General features: G+C 45.8%; 1 protein-coding gene across 2 annotated transcripts in view; it reads left to right on the top strand.

Annotated features, from left to right (window-relative positions):
• Positions 1–16,481, top strand: part of si:dkey-40c11.2 (drebrin-like protein B) — a 50,993-nt gene that overhangs the window by 18,442 nt on the left and 16,070 nt on the right. The gene's annotated exons all lie outside the window — the stretch shown is intronic.

Genomic DNA, 16,481 nt, shown 5'->3' with positions numbered 1-16,481 from the left:
ACTACGGAAAAAGAAGGAACAGCACTTCAGAAATCAGTTCAATGTAATTGAAGAATCCATAGACTCTAACCACTTCTGGGAAAATTGGAAAACACTAAACAAACAACATGAAGAGTTATCTATCCAAAACGGAGATGTATGGATAAACCACTTTTCCAATCTTTTTGGCCCTATAACAAAGAACAAACAGCAAAAACATATACAGTGGCTTGCAAAAGTATTCACTCCCCTTGGCATTTTCCCTATTTTGTGGCCTTACAACCTGTGATTAAAATGGATTTTTTTGGGGGGTTTGTATCATTTAACTTACACAACATGCCTACCACTTTGAAGATGCAAAAACATATTTTTTTGTGAAACAAACAAGAAATAAGACAAAAAAACAGAACTTGAGCGTGCATAACTACTCACCCCCCAAAGTCAATATATTGTAGAGCCACCTTTTGCAGCAATTACAACTGCAAGTCTTTTGGGGTATGTCTCTATAAGCTTGGCACATCTAGCCACTGGGATTTTTGCCCACCTTCAAGGCAAAACTGCTCCAGCTCCTTCAAGTTGGGTGGGTTCCGCTGGTGTATAGCAATCTTTAAGTCATACCACAGATTCTCAATTGGATTGAGATCTGGGCTTTGACTAGGTCATTTCAAGACATTTAAATGTTTCCCCTTAAACCACTCAAGTGTTGCTTTAGCAGTATGCTTAGGGTCATTGTCCTGCTAGAAGGTGAACCTCCGTCCCAGTCTCAAATCTCTGGAAGACTGAAACAGGTTTCCCTCAAGTATTTCCCTGTATTTAGCGCCATCAATCATTCCTTCAATTCTGACCAGTTTCCCAGTCCCTGCCGATGGAAAAACATCCCCACAGCATGATGCTGCCACCACCATGCTTCACTGTGGGGATGGTGTTCTCGGAGTGTTGAGAGGTGTTGGGTTTGTGCCAGACATAGCGTTTTCCTTGATGGCCAAAAAGCTCAATTTTAGTCTCATCTGACCAGAGTACCTTCTTCCATATGTTTGGGGAGTCTCCCACATGCATTTTGGCGAACACCAAAAGTTTTTGCTTATTTTTGTCTGTAACAATGGCTTTTTTCTGGCCACTCTTCCGTAAAGCCCAGCTCTGTGGAGTGTACGGCTTAAAGTGGTCCTATGGACAGATACTCCAATCTCCGCTGTGGAGCTTTGCAGCTCCTTCAGGGTTAACTTTGGTATCGTTGTTGCCTCTCTGATTAATGCCCTCCTTGCCTGGTCCGTGAGTTTTGGTGGGCGGCCCTCTCTTGGCAGGTTTGTTGTGGTGCCATATTCTTTCAATTTTTAAAATAATGGATTTAATGGTGCTCCGTGGGATGTTCAAAGTTTCTGATATTTTTTTAGAACCCAACCTTGATCTGAACTTCTCCACAACTTTGTCCCTGACCTGTTTGGAGAGCTCCTTGGTCTTCATGGTGCCGATTGCTTGGTGTTGCCCCTTGCTTAGTGTTGTTGCAGAATCTGGGGCCTTTCAGAACAGGTGTGTATATATACTGAGCTCATGTGACAGATCATGTGACACTTAGATTGCACTCAGGTGGACTGTATTTAACTAATTTATGTGACTTCTGAAGGTATATGGTTGCACCAGATCTTATTTAGGGGCTTCATATCAAAGGGGGTGAATACATATGCACGCACCACTTTTCCGTTATTTATTTTGTAGAATTTTTGAAACAAGTAATTATTTTCATTTCACTTCACCAATTTGGACTATTTTGTGTATGTCCATTACATGAAATCCAAATAAAAATCCATTTAAATTACAAGTTGTAATGCAACAAAATAGGAAAAATGCGAAAGGGGATGAATACTTTTGCAAGGCACTGTACCTGATCAAATACAAATCTTAGAATCAACTATTAAAGATTACCAGAACCCACTGGATTCTCCAATTACATTGAATGAACTACAGGACAAAATACAAACCCTCCAACTCAAAAAGGCCTGTGGTGTTGATGGTATCCTCAATGAAATGCTAAAATATACAGACCACAAATTTAAATTGGCTATACTTAAACGCTCTGGCATCTTCCCAAAAATTTGGAACCAAGGACTGATCACCCCAATCCACAAAAGTGGAGACAAGTTTGACCCAATAACTAACGTGGGATATGCGTCAACAGCAACCTTGGGAAAATCCTCTGCATTATCATTAACAGCATAGTCATACATTTCCCCAGTGAAAACAATGTACTGAGCAAATGTCAAATTGGCTTTTTACCAAATTACCGTATGACAGACCACGTATTCACCCTGCACACCCTAATTGACAAAGAAACAAACCAAAACAAAGGCAAAGTCTTCTCATGCTTTGTTGATTTCAAAAAAGCTTTTGACTAAATTTGGCATGAGGTTCTGTTATACAAATTGATGGTAAGTGGTGTTGGGGAAAAACATACGACATTATAAAATCCATGTACACAACAAGTGTTCGGTTAAAATTGGCAGAAAACACACACATTTCTTTCCACAGGGCCGTGGGGTGAGACAGGGATGCAGCTTAATCCCCACCCTCTTCAACATATATGTTAACGAATTGGCAAGGGCACTAGAACAGTCTGCAGCACCTGGCCTCACCCTACTAGAATCTGAAGTCAAATGTCTACTGTTTGCTGATGATCTGGTGCTTCTGTCCCCAACCAAGGAGGGCCTACAGCAGCACCTAGATCTTCTGCACAGATTCTGTCAGACCTGGGCCCTGACATTAAATCTCAGTAAGACAAAAATAATGGTGTTCCAAAAAAGTTCCAGTTGCCAGGACCACAAATACAAATTCCATCTAGACACCGTTGCCCTAGAGCACACAAAAAAACTATACATACCTCGGCCTAAACATCAGCCCCACAGGTAACTTCCACAAAGCTGTGAACGATCTGAGAGACAAGGCAAGAAGGGCCTTCTATGCCATCAAAAGGAACATAAAATTCGACATACTAAATAGGATCTGGCTAAAAATACTTGAATCAGTTCTAGAACCCATTGGCCCTTATGGTTGTGAGGTCTGGGGGGTCCGCTCACCAACCAAGAATTCACAAAATGGGACAAACACCAAATTGAGACTCTGCATGGAGAATTCTGCAAAAATATTCTCAGTGTAAAACCCCAAATAATGCATGCAGAGCAGAATTAGGTCGATACCCACTAATTATCAAAGTCCAGAAAATAGCCGTTAAATTCTACAACCACCTAAAAGGTAGCGATTCCCAAACTTTCCATAACAAAGCCATCACCTACAGAGAGACGAACCTGAAGAAGAGTCCCCTAAGCAAACTGGTGCTGGGGCTCTGTTCACAAACACAAACAGAACCCCAGGACAGCAACACAATTAGACCCAACCAAATCATGAGAAAACAAAATGATAATTACTTGACACATTGGAAAGAATTTACAATAAAAACAGAGCAAACTAGAATGCTATTTGGCCCTAAACAGAGAGTACACAGTGACTGACCCAAACTTAAGGAAAGCTTTGACTATGTACAGACTCATTGAGCATAGCCTTGCTATTGAGAAAGGCCACCGTAGGCAGACCTGGCTCTCAAGAGAAGACTGGCTATGTGCACACTGCCCACAAAATTAGGTGGAAACTGAGCTGCACTTCCTAACCTCATGCCAAATGTATGACCATATTAGAGACACATGTTTCCCTCAGATTACACAGACCCACAAAGAATTCAAAAACAAACCCAATTTTGATAAACTCCCATATCTATTGGTTGAAATACCACAGTGTGCCATCTCAGCAGCAAGATTTGTGACCTGTTGCCACAAGAAAAGGGCAACCAGTGAAGAACAAACACCATTGTAAATACAACCCATATTCATGTTTATTTATGTACTTTAACTATGACATTTGAAATGTATTTTGTGAGTGTAATGTTTACTGTTAATTTTTTTATTGTTTATTTCACTTTTGTTGATGATCTATTTTGCTTGCTTTGGCAATGTAAGCATATGTTTCCCATGCCAATAAAGCACTTAAATTGAATTGAATTGATAGAAGAGGAGGGAAAAGGATCAGAGAGAGAGAGATAGACTTTGTGTGTAATAGGGAAGGAGGCCTGTGTGAGTGTGTGCGTGCAGGACAGCCTGGACACAATGTCAGAGCGGTCCCAGAAAAGTGCTACTTTAGAGGGGCCCGTCTGGCCATCAGTCACCCCCCCCAATGCCCACCTCTGCTGTTCCATCATCAGCTGTATAGAGGGGGACCAGTACCCCCCTCTGAACACACCGTACCCCCTCCCCGCGACCCCCATAGCCTCTTTCCTATGTGTAAACAGCAGCATGCAACCCCTGTATGCACTTTGACCTCGCTCAACCTATGGCTGTAGTGCTTGTTTGAATTCCCAGAGCTCCTTAGCAGTAAGCACACCCAAGAGTGTTGGCTAGCCCCCCCTTCCCCTGAACGCACCACTCACACCCCTATATGGGCCCCAAATAGTACACTCCTATCATCAGCAGCACCTGGAGTATAGGGCTGTTCCTCTGAGAAGTTTGGCTGCAGCGCTGGACTGAATTCCATCTATAGTGGCCCTGTAGTGTTGATTCCATATAACCATGGTTGCATCCCAAATGGCACCCTTTAGTGCACTACTTTACATACTAATCTTATGAACCCTGGTCAAAGGTAGTGCACTACATAGTAAATAGGGTGTCATTTGGGATGCTGCCCATGTCATGTGGGAGCTGGTCTGGTCATCACCTCCTGTTAACTGATACAGACACCAGGGGGGTGTAGACTGCTTCCTCTTAACATGAAAAACCCTGTACACATTTCTATTGGTGCTTCCTATGTAGACTGGAATATTCTGCTGCATGCCCTCAAAATAATGATTCCTTAATATATTACACACGAAAACACACACACACAAACACACACACACCCACATACACACATGGTACACGTGGCTGTTAGGATTAAGTTACAGCAGCGTGAGGACTGTGGTAACCAAGTAATGACTGTTCAGTGACATACGGGTCCACTTACACCATTAGAAGTTAAGGTTCTTTTGGGATTAGTAACCACTACCTGTAACAGGAGATTTACTGTTGTCCTCTAAACAATAGACTCCATTCAAAGCACCTGGTCCATGACATTACAATGTTTAACCCAGGTTTAACTAGAGCGCAACTCTACCTGATAGTCTTGGTTTCAGTCGAGATTAGAGATTATATTTTGTGCCAGATTTAGATAATCAGACAGGTAAAAAAAAAAGGGGTGTTCTTTCTCCAGTCTCCTCTCCTCTCCTCTCCTCCTTCTTTCTCCAGTCTCCTCTCCCTCCCTCTCCTCTCCTCTCCTCTCCTCTCCTCTCCTCTCCTCTCCTCTCCTCTCCTCTCCTCCTTCTTTCTCCAGTCTCCTCTTTCTCATCTTGTTCAGTACAGTTTTTTCTGTCTCGCGGATCCTTGGCAGAGATATTTATTTATTTATTTGTTTATTAGGATCGTCATGTTTTAAGGCTCTCTGGCTCTAGGTTCTGCTGAGAGCAGACATTTCCATTCCTCCCCTCGACATTCCATCTGCTCTCCCTCTAACCCTCTCCCCCTTTCCTCCCTCCCTCTATCCCTCTCCCCCTTTCCCTCCCCCCTCTAACCCTCTCCCCCTTTCCCTCCCCCCTCTAACCCTCTCCCCCTTTCCCTCCCCCCTCTAACCCTCTCCCCCTTTCCCTCCCCCCTCTAACCCTCTCCCCCTTTCCCTCCCCCCTCTAACCCTCTCCCCCTTTCCTCCCTCCCTCTAACCCTCTCCCCCTTTCCCTCCCTCCCTCTAACCCTCTCCCCCTTTCCTCCCTCCCTCTAACCCTCTCCCCCTTTCCTCCCTCCCTCTAACCCTCTCCCCCTTTCCTCCCTCCCTCTAACCCTCTCCCCCTTTCCCTCCCCCCTCTAACCCTCTCCCCCTTTCCTCCCTCCCTCTAACCCTCTCCCCCTTTCCCTCCCCCTCTAACCCTCTCCCCTTTCCTCCCTCCCTCTAACCCTCTCCCCCCTTTCCTCCCTCCCTCTAACCCTCTCCCCCTTTCCTCCCTCCCTCTAACCCTCTCCCCCTTTCCTCCCTCCCTCTAACCCTCTCCCCCCTTTCCTCCCTCCCTCTAACCCTCTCCCCCTTTCCTCCCTCCCTCTAACCCTCTCCCCCTTTCCTCCCTCCCTCTAACCCTCTCCCCCCTTTCCCTCCCCCCTCTAACCCTCTCCCCCTTTCCTCCCTCCCTCTAACCCTCTCCCCCTTTCCTCCCTCCCTCTAACCCTCTCCCCCTTTCCTCCCTCCCTCTAACCCTCTCCCCCTTTCCTCCCTCCCTCTAACCCTCTCCCCCCTTTCCTCCCTCCCTCTAACCCTCTCCCCCTTTCCCTCCCCCCTCTAACCCTCTCCCCCTTTCCCTCCCCCCTCTAACCCTCTCCCCCTTTCCCTCGTTCCCTCTTTCCCTCTTTCTCCTCTTTACCCTTCCCATGTCTCTTTCTTCTTGGGCATGGGCATTTCCATCGAAAAGGACCGATGAGCACCAACATGTGAAGTTCATAAGAGCATATCAAATTGGGTGTCAAATGACAGCTAAGAGTATATATTTATTATATATATATAATAATAATAGTAGCTATAAAACTAAAGATATATATATCTCTCACACACACTACATCACCAAAAGTATGTGGACACCTGCTCGTCAAACATCTCATTCTAAAATCATGAGTATTAATATGGAGTTGGTCCCCCCTTTGCTGCTATAACAGCCTCCACTCTTCTGGGAAGGCTTTCCACTAGATGTTGGAACATTGCTGCAGGGATTTGCTTCCATTCTGCCACAAGAGCATTAGTGAGGTCGGGCACTGATGTTGGGTGATTAGGCCTGGCTAGCAGTCGGCGTTCCAATTCATCCCAAAGGTGTTCAATGGGGTTGAGGTCAGGGCTCTGTGCAGGCCAGTCAAGTTCTTCCACACCGATCTCGACAAATCATTTCTGTATGGATCTCGCTTTGTGCACAGGGCATTGTCATGCTGAAACAGCAAAGAGCCAAAGTTGGAAGGACAGAATCGTCTAGAATGTAATTGTATGCTGTAGCGTTAAGATTTCCCTTCACTGGAACTAAGGGGCCTAGGCCGAACAGCCCCAGACCATTATTCCATCTCCACCAAACTTTACAGTTGGCACCATGCATTGGGGCAGGTAGCGTTCTCCTGGCATCCGCCAAACCCAGATTCGTCCATCGGACTGCCAGATGGTGAAGCGTGATTCATCACTCCAGAGAACACATTTCCACTGCTCCAGAGTCCAATGGCGGCGAGCTTTACACCACTCCAGCCGATGCTTGTCATTGCGCATGGTGATCTTAGGCTTGTGTGCGGCTGCTCGGCCATGGAAACCCATTTCATGAAGCTCCCGATGAACTGTTCTTGTGCTGACGTTGCTTCCAGAGGCAGTTTGGAACTCGTAGTGAGGGTTGCAACCTAGGACAAACCATTTTTACGCGCTATGCGCTTCAGTACTCGGCGGTCCCGTTCTGTGAGCTTCTGTGGCCTACCACTTCGGGGCTGAGCCGTTGTTGCTCCTAGACGTTTTCACTTCACAATAACAGCACTTACAGTTGACCGGTGCAGCTCTAGCAGGGCAGAAATTTGACGAACTGACTTGTTGGAAAGGTGGCATCCTATGACGGTGCCACGTTGAAAGTCACTGAGCTCTTCAGTAAGGCTATTCTACTGTCAATGTTTGTCTATGGAGATTGCATGGGTGTATGCTTGATTTTATACACCTGTCAGAAACGGGTGTGGATGAAATAGCCAAATCCACTAATTTGAAGGAGTATCCACATACTTTTGTGTATATATAGTGTATGTAATGGGGAATTTATCAAAAATAAGCAATCAAAGAGCAAATTATTCACACAATGACACAATGAATGTGCAAGAATTGGCGGAAGACAGCTGAGCACATTCTGGAGAGCTGAGTGCATGCATTCTGGAGAGAGACACGCCATATCTTCGCCAGACACCCCTCCCCTTCTTCTTGTTGCTACATTTTAAACTATACTCAAGACAAAAATCTTCACAAATATCTTAGATGCTTTTCACTGACAGCCGCAACTCAATCAGCTAGACCTACTACCACGAGCACTACCCACATTGGTAGCTTCCCAAATAAGCATAGACCTACACACTTGTGATTTGAAACAATCCACAGCTATAAAAAAAAAAAAAGAAGAAGCTAATGATCCTCTGTAGCTAAGTCATGCTCCCTGGTGAATTATTTTGAATGATTTCATTTAGACAGGAGTAATTATATAATTTTGGCGAAACATCAATTTACTTTAGGGGAAACCATCATTCTAACAGTGCACTGTGCACCCGCTAACTTTCCTTTCCAATTCGCAAAAGGCTGAAACCAGAGATCTATATATCATGACGAGATGCTCCTGCCTCCTCCCTAACAATGGGAGTCTTTGTCCAAAAGGCGGGAAGGCAGGCGACAAGCTTAGGTCTGCATATTATGCCTGTAGAAACACATTGTCTTATTTTGGACAGATTTTGGCGAGAGTGAGCCCTCTCGCTTCGCCTCTTCCTCTCTGCTAAAACTATGTCACCAGAGAAAGCATCCTAGCGAGCGAAACAGTGCCCCACTATATGTAGCCCATGTATCTTATGCTTTCTGGCTAGATAATAATATGACATGCCAGACTCTTTTGGTCCAGACAGCATCAGATACATGGTCTACACATACTGAGACAGAGGGGCACTGTTTCGCTCGCTCGGATGCTTTAACTGAGATTGATGCGTCTTTCTGTCCTCGCGCGTCTCCGTCAAATACGTTGATCAATATTTCTATATTTTATTTGGACAGGCAAGGAGGTACGGTAGGGCGGGCCCCCTAAGGCCCTCCCATAACGCCGGACCTGAGTCCTGGTGCATAGTTGTATTGTTTGTTAAACTTTGAAATCATTGGGTTTTGTTTGAAATACATTTTTTAAATGAAAAAACAGAGTCAAAGCGTAATCCCGTTACCGTGGAATTGCCCACATGTCTTTTCTCCTCTCTGTCCCCCTGTTATTTATATCATTCCTTTCCCTTCTCCACAAATACTGTAGCTCTATTGGCCTGTAATGGCTACTCAGGGGAGTCCTCCCTCACCCAGCCAGCTCCCAGCAGCCACTGCTCTCTCACTTATGGGGCGGCACAGGCTCCCCCTCTGTTCTCTCTGTATGAACTCACAACCAGTGGGAAAGATACAGGAAACACACCATTTCAACTGTAGAGGAGGTCTGCTTCCATACAAAGTAAATGGGAACGTGTCTTGTCACATAATATCCCAATAATACAAATGATAAATACGACACCAGGTATTGCGTAGAGTGGACACAAGCTTGAATGTGTGTATTAGTGTTGAGTGGATGTGGCTTGTGTGCAGTAAACCAGTCTGAGTCTCCCAGAGTGTTTGATTAAGACTTGGCACAGTGTTGTTACTGGGTCAACGGTACTGTGGCAGGCAGTAACATGTCCACAGTGCAGGGCAGGTCTGTGGCAGGCAGTAACATGTCCACAGTGCAGGGCAGGTCTGTGGCAGGCAGTAACATGCCCACAGGGCAGGTCTGTGCCAGGCAGTAACATGCCCACAGTGCAGGGCAGGTCTGTGCCAGGCAGTAACATGTCCACAGTGCAGGGCAGGTCTGTGCCAGGCAGTAACATGCCCACAGGGCAGGTCTGTGCCAGGCAGTAACATGCCCACAGTGCAGGAGCAGGTCTGTGCCAGGCAGTAACATGTCCACAGTGCAGGGCAGGTCTGTGCCAGGCAGTAACATGCCCACAGGGCAGGTCTGTGCCAGGCAGTAACATGCCCACAGTGCAGGGCAGGTCTGTGGCAGGCAGTAACATGTCCACAGTGCAGGGCAGGTCTGTGGCAGGCAGTAACATGTCCACAGTGCAGGGCAGGTCTGTGGCAGGCAGTAACATGTCCACAGTGCAGGGCAGGTCTGTGGCAGGCAGTAACATGTCCACAGTGCAGGGCAGGTCTGTGGCAGGCAGTAACATGTCCACAGTGCAGGGCAGGTCTGTGCCAGGCAGTAACATGCCCACAGGGCAGGTCTGTGCCAGGCAGTAACATGCCCACAGTGCAGGACAGGTCTGTGCCAGGCAGTAACATGTCCACAGTGCAGGGCAGGTCTGTGCCAGGCAGTAACATGCCCACAGGGCAGGTCTGTGCCAGGCAGTAACATGTCCACAGTGCAGGGCAGGTCTGTGGCAGGCAGTAACATGTCCACAGTGCAGGGCAGGTCTGTGCCAGGCAGTAACATGCCCACAGGGCAGGTCTGTGCCAGGCAGTAACATGCCCACAGTGCAGGGCAGGTCTGTGGCAGGCAGTAACATGTCCACAGTGCAGGGCAGGTCTGTGCCAGGCAGTAACATGTCCACAGTGCAGTGCAGGTCTGTGCCAAAACGCCAGAGTGGCTCCATGGTGAACCTCCTATGACCAAGCAGCACAATTTCCTCCAGGACAAGGGCAGGACAAGACAAATAAAACACAATTCAATGCATATTATACACTTGGTTGGGCGTACTTAGGTCTGGTGAATCAACATTCCTCTGTTTGGATTCACGCAGTCAATTAAAAGACAGTCAATTATTGTATGAAGCAATGTACAGGTAAGTGCCAAAATAAAGCAGCTGCTTCCACACAGGTGTGGTTCCTGACTTACTTAATTAATTAACATCCCATCATGCTTAGGGTCATGTATAAAAATTATTTTGGCTACTATGGCTAGAAGAAGAGATCTCAATGACTTTGAAAGAGGGGTCTCAAAGGAGCATAGGGGGTTTAAAGTGTGTGTGTGTGTGTGTGTGTGTGTGTGTGTGTGTGTGTGTGTGTGTGTGTGTGTGTGTGTGTGTGTGTGTGTGTGTGTGTGTGTGTGTGAGTGTCTGTCTCAGTCACTAGATCTCAACCCAATTGAACACTTATAGGAGATTCTGGAGCGGTGCCTGAGACAGCGTTTTCCACCACCATCAACAAAACACCAATGATGGAATTTACTGTGGAAGAATGATGTCGCATCCCTCCAATAGAGTTCCAGACACTTGTAGAATCTATGCCAAGGTGCATTGAAGCTGTTCTGGCTTGTGGTGGCCCAACGCCCTATTAAGACACTTTATGTGGGTGTTTCCTTTATTTTGGCAGTTACCTGTATAATACTGACAGGGAAACATTCTCAGACACCGCTGGCACTGGAAATGGCACATCACCTGCCTTTATTATTATGTTTCCAATAAGTGCAGTGACATCCCCTATGGGCCTCCCTCCCTGGTCTACCATCTCCAATCTGTAGGGGTTAGATAGCATGCTACATGCTAACCAGCAGCTGAGAGGACAGTAAAGGGGATATTACATTGTGTCGGCCTGAGGCAGTTTGGCTTGCTCCGCTCCTGATTACATTTTATGAGCTCCTCTAACCGCCGTCCGTCCCTGTGTCTGTCCCCCTGTATATTTTATTGTGATGGTCTTTGGTCAGTGTGGGAACCCTATTGGACAAGGGCTTGGTTGTTATGGTGACAAGAAACACCTTGGGTAAAGTCACATATCTGCATGGACACATACAGTAGTATTGTCCAAGTGAATATTAGTATCACTTATTTTCTTCAGTATTACATTTTTTTTTCACCTTTCTACGCCTCCCAAAATGCATTTCTTAAGTCTTCAAAACGTATTTTGTCTTCGCCACACACAGGAATGTGTTTGTCTTTCCACCACATCAGGTACAGTAAGTCAGGATGTTTATTCTGATGCCCCATCACCTCAGACTGAGGAGAAACAGAAGCAGCTCGTAGCTAACACTAGCATTGTATAATAATAATAATAATATGCCATTTAGCAGACGCTTTTATCCAAAGCGACTTACAGTCATGCGTGCATACATGTTTGTGTATGGGTGGTCCCGGGTATCGAACCCACTACCTTGGCGTTACAAGCGCCGTGCTCTACCAGCTGAGCTACAGAGGACCACATATAATGTACAGCCGTTCCACACAGATGGAGGAATGCATTGAGCGACAGGGTCACTGTGCTGGAGCAGCACACACAGTACATGAAGGGGGAAAAGTGTATTTCTCAGGCAGCAGCACCAAGTCCGGTCTGGTCTGGTCTGGCTGTTTTGTCCATGTTTGGAGAGAGGAAATGAACGCTGCGCTGAGCGATGTCTCTGTGTTCTCCATTCAACTCCAGTCCGTCTCCACTCCAACACACAGTCAGACACCGTTATAGGAGGAACGATGAAAAACTGGAAAAAAGAAGAAGAGACCAGAGTTAGAAGGGGAGAGGAGGAGAAAATATTAGGAGGACACAACACAACCTCTCATTCTCTCTCCATAGTGATCACTAAAGAACAACACAACCTCTCATTCTCTCTCCATAGTTATCACTAAAGAGATACAGTTTGAAACAGGAGGGAGAGCTGTTGAGTGATGTTCTGTCATACCCAGAGCACAGATAGACCATCAAAACAAGATGGTTCCCCTAGGCATCCCATGGAGAGTTCTATGTAAGCAGGATATCTTAGCATGAAACCTCCCAAAACATCCCATCTGGCCCCCACTATCTCTGTATCTACAGGAAGTTGTATCATGTTAGGAGAGTGTGCTCTCCACAAATCTCTCAACTCTCCACTGAATTCAATGCAGGGGTTGTCGGCACTCCGCGCCTATACATTTTACTATTGTTTGTAGGGGAGGTAGAGAGGGTGTGACTGTGAGGCGTGAAAAGGACTGATGAAAAGAATGAGACTGATATATTTTGGGTTACTTTATGAAGCTGTATGTTGTACAATATCGTCATTTTTCAGGGCATTGAGTTGCTGTTCTCATCATTCAAGTTAAAGATGTAAACGTGAACTTTGGAAACCTTACAAAAACGTACAGAAACCTTATGGACTGGCCTGACTAGCTAAAGACCGTAATACAGCACATATTGTGATCCAAGTCTGTTTCTTAGAGTTCTGAACAGGGAGAAACCTTTGACTGTTCAGTGTGGTATGTTTGAGTATTTCCACAGACACACACACACACACATTAAAATGGGTGAGAGGGACTAGGGAATGGTAAATGGCTGAATAATTCAGATCAAAGCTCTTTCCTCTGTACTGCACCATCTGCATATGTCATGTTCATTTTTGGAATGGCCGAGCAGAGCGTGTTGGAGGTAGGACAGTCTCTACTGCCGTTGTTACAGGCTCTCTATCTCCCTCTGTGTGTGCATTCACGTGTGTGTGCAAAATACTATGTGCATGCTCAGTCATCTCCTTGTCAATTTTCCCAGCTATCATCTTGTTTTCTCTGCTCTCTTCCTTTCCTTTCCTTTATCCTTCTCTTTTGATCTCCCCATCCTCCCTTTCTCCCCCCCCACTCCTTCTTCCTCCTCCCCCCACATCCCCATTTTCTCTGACCCCTCTCTTCTCTCTATCCTCCCCTCTCTCTGTCTGAGCTCATAGATGGCTGGGGTAGAGGTGGGCTGTAGTACAGGGCTTGGTCTGTTTTTTCCATCAGCCTGTGCACGCAGGAAACCCACATGTGTGAAGGGAGGGAGGGAGCTGGCTTGCTCTGGATCCTATTAGCTATCCCAGCAGACACTATTACACTCTGAGCTACATCTCCCCAGTACCAGTAAAACATATTTTTGCTTAGCCATGTAGCATAGGTTAGCATGTAGTTTCTGTACTGTTATCTATCTATGAAATGCAGGTTTAGTCACGTAGTGTATTGGCATAGCATCATAGCCACGCCAGATCAATGAAAAGTACAACGATTATTCCACATTATTTTTATCTTTAAATCTGTTTATTCACTCTTGGCCTTTTGATCTAGGCAGCATGTCTGTGGATGGAATTTGCGTCTGTATGTCAGAGCCTGACTCCATCCCACAGACCTTAACAAAGCTGTGGACCCTCACAGCCAGCCAACTCCCAGTGGGTTGAGAATTTGTGCATGCAGTCATGACTCCTTCAATGCCTCTGTGACCTTTGAACCGGCCCCTGTTAGACAGTGACCTCTGACCTTTTGGAATGCCTGTAGCACTAATCAGAGAGGAGAAGCCAGGGGCATGATTTCCACCAATGTTATTCACATGGAACTCAAGAGGGAAACAGACACCCAGGTCACTGATATGATGGCTTAAGATGGACGGAGGGACAGACCAAACTTTATTGGTCGCGTACACAGACACAAGGCTGAGTCAGACAGACACAGTGGATGGGTGCTTGCTTTCATGGTGGTTGTTTTTGGTAGAGATGAGCTGAATCTAAGCTAGACTCCTGAATGTGTTGTGTATGGTTATGTCCCCCCCACCTCAACCCACTACCCAGAGAAAGCTGTGCAAGTCTGCCTTGTGACACGCCAAGCCAGCGCACTGCGAACACTAGGGGGGAACAACAGGGACATTATTGTGTCCTCATCACACACACTCACACACACATTTACACACACACACATGTGCACACACACTATTAATTTGTCCCTCAGGGGACAATAGTCACAATAACATACTAAATCAGACATAGTCAGGCAGTCAGTCTGCTGAGGCCTGTATATAAATGAGGTGTAGGGGGTCAATCAATGTACTCAGTGTCTGTGGGCTACTGTATAGTGCTGTTAGAATCAACTGTGACCACAGTGACCTCTCCAGTGACCTCTCCGGTGACCTCTTCAGTGTACTATCCAGTGACCTCTCCAGTGATCTCTTCAGTGACCTTTCCAGTGACCTCTCCAGTGATCTCTCCAGTGACCTCTCCAGTGACCTCTTCAGTGACTTCTCCAGTGACCTCTTCAGTGACTTCTCCAGTAACCTCTCCAGTGACCTCTCCAGGAACCTCTCCAGTGACCTTTCCAGGGAGCTCTCTATTATTATTATATTCTGTCTTTCTAGAGCAGTGGTATTCAGTCGGGGTCGGGGGGAATTGCAATGGGGTCACCAAATTATTTTTACATTTTTTGTATTATTTTGAGCTGGGAGCCAAAAATTAAGATCATAGATTATTTTATGGGACAATACGTTTTTGAGAAATATAATTAGAAAAATACAATTTTATTGTCAAAAATCTTTAATAAGAGAGATGAAAATTGAATGAATTTAAGGTTATTTGTTGATGTAAAAATCTTAATTTACCTATTTTAAGGTTGAGCCATTGGATTTGGGCTGAAAACAATGGGGTCCCCAGAACTTCTGGCGACAAAAATGGGGTCCCTGCTGAAAAAGTTTGAATACCACTGTTCTAGAGGCCTTACTTCTCTGTCCTTTACTGTATGTGCCAAGAGATGTTTATTTGCAAAACAAACTTTTTGTTGTCCTTAGTTCTTAGGTACAATTCAAATGTGTGATTTGTATCATTTAACATCTCATTTGTGAATGTGCTGATACTGAAGGTTTGACAGGGCTCAATCAGTCTCAATGGGACAACCTTGAAACAATGAAGTGATATTATATGTTACCTGTACTGCCATGTTCTACACAACATTCACATTTACATTTATGTCATTTAGCAGACGCTCTTATCCAGAGCGACTTACAAATTGGTGCATTCAACTTATGATAGCAAGTGGGACAACCACTTTTTTTCTTCTTTTTTTTTATGGGGGGGGGGGGGAGGGGGGTAGAAGGATAACTTTATACTATTCCAGGTATTCTTTAAAGAGCTAGGGTTTCAAGTGTCACTAGACACCCAATGTGACTCCATACAGGACCCCACTCCAAACTCTGAGGCAGAGAGATATTTGCAGGCACTATCTCAACAGTAAACCTGTTTCTGCTCTGTTTCACGTGTTTGTGAGGTGAATAGTTCTAGGCGTTTTACTTATAGGGCAAAGGGTTCCACACACACACACACACACACACACACACACACACACACACACACACACACACTCTATCTCTCACACACACACACAAATGTGCACAAACATACATACACAAATGTGCACACACACACATGCACACACACACACGAGGGTAGGCCTCTCACCTTTGGCCTGGTGCTCGTTCCCCCTGGGCTCTCCTCCGTTGGTCCAGATGTCAGGGACACACCCCCAGCAGGCCTAGGAGAGCCAACATGGACAGATTTACTGCCTCCTGTCCTGGTCCTCAGTAGAATGTCACCTGAGCTGAGATTGAGTAGTAGAGAACAGTAGGGCAGGTTTTCTCGTGTCGATCAGAAACCCTTGGTTTCAGGTGAGAGTGAGGGGAACCGTCCTGGAAAAACAATGTCACTGTGTGTTATTGTTCAGATATTGTGTAACAACTGCCTCACTGTCTTACGCTGCGCCGCTCACTAACAAGCATGATGGACAGGAAGAGAGAAAGAGAGAGAGAGAGAGGGAACGAATGAGAGAAAAGGAGAGGGAGTCATGGTTAAACAGAACTCATCTGCTGCCACATTTTGGACATGCATTACTCTGTGGGGATGCAAGTTAGGGTTTAGCCAAACTATGCGCAACAAATGCCAAACA

This window comes from Coregonus clupeaformis, chromosome 16 (assembly GCF_020615455.1).
Source record: "Coregonus clupeaformis isolate EN_2021a chromosome 16, ASM2061545v1, whole genome shotgun sequence".
NCBI classification, from domain to species: Eukaryota; Metazoa; Chordata; class Actinopteri; order Salmoniformes; family Salmonidae; genus Coregonus; species Coregonus clupeaformis.
The sequence above is the reverse complement of the archived record's forward strand: the minus strand, read 5'-3'. Positions and strand labels throughout refer to the sequence as shown.